Source organism: Cryptomeria japonica, chromosome 4 (genome assembly GCF_030272615.1).
Source record: "Cryptomeria japonica chromosome 4, Sugi_1.0, whole genome shotgun sequence".
NCBI lineage: Eukaryota > Viridiplantae > Streptophyta > Pinopsida > Cupressales > Cupressaceae > Cryptomeria > Cryptomeria japonica.
In genome coordinates, this window is record NC_081408.1 from 684,728,969 (window position 1) to 684,733,238 (window position 4,270).

Here is a 4,270-nt window from a genome sequence, read left to right on the forward strand (position 1 = left end):
AGGGACTTCCGTTGCTTTGAATACAAATGATTTGGCAAGGAAAGATTTATGGAGCCAATGCAGAAACCTGACCACGCTTCATATGACTGTTTCTGCTCCGTTTCATTATTTCTGGAATAATAGGGTTAAGGGTATCCCGATGTCAAATCCTTGGGATTTAAATATGGCAAAGTTAATTGTGCTAGATGTGTATGTTGATGTGGATTTGATCAAAGAGTTGGCCAAACGCTATTGCCCAGTATCTAGGGTAATCAGAAGAAAGAACCAGTCTACCCTAGTTTCAGTTAATAGAGATAACTTTGTTGAAGCTTTCCAGATTACTGGTGTTGCATGTACATATATAGATTTGGAGTGGATTGCAGAGGGTTATGACAAATACAAAGGTGTTGTCAAGAAGCATGCAATGCCCAGATACATGACTAGGGTGAATAGGAAACCGATTATAATTCCAAATAGTATCCAACCACCATTTGACATCACACCTTTCCACCATTATATGCATTGTACAATCTATGGATTATGCAGAGTGTTGGGTTTTGATGGAGATTCAATAGTATTAGTTGAATTACTGATGATGGCTATGGACAGTCAACACCCAGATGTTAACAAAGATTACGATTATGTGGGCTATGTGGTTGAACACATTCATAATGCTCTTGTTGAAATTCAGAGTGGTGCATCCAACCCTACATTCAATCATTATTCATTACTGATGCATTTAATCTTGTTCTATAATGTTGAGTTCATGGATTAAGAATTGGAGCTTTTCAGAGAAGAATTGGGTGTCTTAATGCCAATACAAAGATGGACCCACGTTTGGGACAGTAGTTCTCCCCATTCTTCTTTCCTTTTCTTTGAAAATTGGATTGTTTTGCCAATTATGGAAATGCTAGGAATAAATTGGGAAATATTACCAATTAATGTTAGGAGAGTTTTGAGACCTTACCAGTATGTTCCAAACTGGTCTATTTCACATAACTGGGGGGACTTTTTCTTTTTTGATAACTTTACTATGATCAGAGTCTATGGGTGTCCTCAGCCTCCCCATATTTTACCAAAATTTGTTCCAATTAGGATTGCTTTTATGGAGTTTATTTGGCAATTGACCCTAGTTGAAAAAGAATACCTTGAGAAACACAGGAAGGGTTCTCTTCTTCCTATGCTCTAGGTTGCATCTAATTTTACCATTGGTAGGAGTTCCTTTGATGAAGTAAACAATTTCCTTAAACAATATAGGTTGGTTAATGCTGTGTTTAGATTTTGTGATCCTGAATAATTTATAAAACGTGCATTGCCAGAAATGACACCTTGGGCCACAATAAAGGACCACGAACCATTGAATGATGAAGATGTGGTTAGAAATTTGCTGAGAAAAGAGGAAGTACAAGAAAGGAGAAGAAAATGGAAAAATTTGATGAGAGTTGAAGCAGAATTGAAGGCTGATGACCCTAGTTTCTCAGGTTTTTGCCCTGATAACCCGTACCTAGAGAGGATTGACAAAATGCTGAGTTTATATGAAACTCTAATGGAACAAATGCCTTAAATTCCAGAAGTGGCTGCTCAACAGCAAGACCCCCAAGATGGACATTCTTCACACGACAAGAGGCCACTTAGTGTGTATGCTGATGATGTAGAGAGTGGGGATGAAGTTGAATCTACCTGAGTGTCACCTGCAAAGAAACAAAAAACCAAAGAGGTCGGTACAATTGTGAGGAGAGACCCTGCTAGAGCAATTGTTACAGAACAAGGACAATACTTTCATCAAATAAGGACACATCTCAGAGAAGCAGGGCAAAATGAAGAGCAGGGAGAAACAAACGAAGCCCTTGCTCAAGGCTTTGATGAGTGTGTGATGTTGTCAAATGAGTTCATGAAAGATGATGAATTTATTAAGTCAAATGAATTTAAGTTTTTTGACAAGGTTGAAACAAAATCAATTAAGACAAAATCTGATCATAGAGGAAGGAAATGTAGAAAAGAAAGAGGAGATCATTAAGGCACTGTAGGAATATGATTCTGACAAGGTGCAAATATCCGTGGAACAGGAAAGACAATTGATTAAGAGTACTGGTATGATTATGATGCTTGACTGGGATATCCAGTCTATTTTTATTATTGATTAGATTAGGAAGCAAGAGGACCCAATGTTTAAAACTGAATTTGAAACTGGAGATGTAATAAGAGGATCATGATTTAATCCTAAGTCAAAGACACTTGCTGCCTGGTCTTTGGCCCCTTCCACTCAAAAGCCCCACCTTCTAAATATCCAAGTAGAAAAGAAAGCTGACATAATGATTTGGAATTTGCAGAACACAACTGACACAGAGATTGCCTCATTTTTGACTCAAGTTTCTTTCATGAATTTATTAAAAATAGGGGATTTGTCAAGATGATACACATAAACATATAGCCAATTGACTGCATTATCTAAAAATATGAAGAGACACTGATGAAGAAGGGTGCTCTGGAGGAAGAATTAGTGGTGTTGAAAGAAAAAAATGCAAACGAGCCCCCTCCAATATAGATTACAGAACAAGTACAAGAAATACTAGCTGACGTGACAACAAAAATGGAGGAATACATAGAGAAAATTGAAAATCTTGAAAAGGAACGAAATGTCAAGGCTATCTCTCTAATGTTAGGAATTTTGAAACACAGGATTAATGTATTGAAAGGAAAATTGATGGTAGTGCATGATTTGCACATTTCTTTGAAAGAGGCAAGTAAAATATCCTCTGAGGTTGTCGCTTTTCTTGGACCTTTGTTCAATGTTTGGTCAAGAAGAAGTAGATTACTGGATAAGATAGATACTGCAATGATGTATAGTGACAAGTTCCCTCCCAAGATCAGTGACACTAAAGACATGGTGGAGGTAATGAATGCAACTTATGCATTTTTCACAGGGAAGGATGTGCTTATAAATGAAAAATTGCAGACATTTGGGGAAGGTTATAGTAAATTGGCGCCTTCAATTTATGCTAGTAATGGAGATTTGAAATCAATTTCTGATTCAACCAATGAATTTGAATTGATTCTGGAGCAAGAAGAAATAATCAAGCATATAGATGAACATGTTCATGCTGATTTCCTTAACGGTATGCTTGATTCACTGTTCAAGGTTGAGGTTGACTATGCAAAGTTTATTGTTGAGGCCAAGGTAGTTACAGACGCCAAATGGACAGATTCAGTTGCAAAGTTGGAAGAGGTAAAGGCATTCGGTTGGCCAACAGACAAAGAGGTGGATAGGTGGCAAGCCATGCTAAAAACAAAGCAAAAGAAGAAATGTCAGGTTGAGGTAGCTACCCAAGATTCCTCATAGTAATTCTAAGCTTGTTGAATCCTCATCTTATAAAAGGATTCCAAGATTAATTTGAGAGGGATGACAACTTTTTCTTTTTGATTGGTAGTGAGGGATGGCCAGTTGGCAACTTTTATTGTTGTTGAAAACTCTTATATAGTTATAATAGTTCAACTATTCAAGAATTTGATAAGTGCATAGTTGAATCACATTTTGAATTTACTTTTTGATATCATTATGAATATAATATCAATATCATTTGCAATTTGAGATCTTCACATAGTTGTCTCTGTGTTGAATTTATGTTTTCACTATGAATTGAATGGTCAAGGGTTTTTCAGTTTACGTATGAATTTGGGTTGTGTATGTAATGGCATATTTATTCCTATTTATCTACAAATGAATCTTATTGAAGTTTATTATCAGGTTATCTTTGAATTGTAAGTGACTCTATGCCCTAGGATAAGGCACTGGTCTGTTGTCTTGATGTTGACTTGGTGAAGTGACCTTCCAATTATAATAGTTGATTCATTGTGGGTGAATATGTTTTCTTGTTTGCCTTTGATTATGAAATTGTGATTTGTCTATAACATCTATCATGGAATTGGATCCTCAAAAGATAATCCCTTTAATTGAGTTGCATGCATGTTTTACTAATTATGTTGTATTCCTATCTATTGTGGTGTTTGATACTTTCATTCTTTAATACTCTTATGATTTTATATGCTATGGTCCATGGATGTTTATGTAATATATATGGATGTTTATGTAATATATATGCTATGGATGTTTAAGTAATATATTATGCATTACTGGGCATAATAGGAAGCATTAAATGAAAAATTACATACACCATAACAATGCAACAAATGAAAAAAAGTTAAAACTCACGATTCTGATCATTTGAAAGAGATAGAATTATACACCAGAGAGAAATAGATCAGAATTTAACTTCTATTGAATAAAATTACT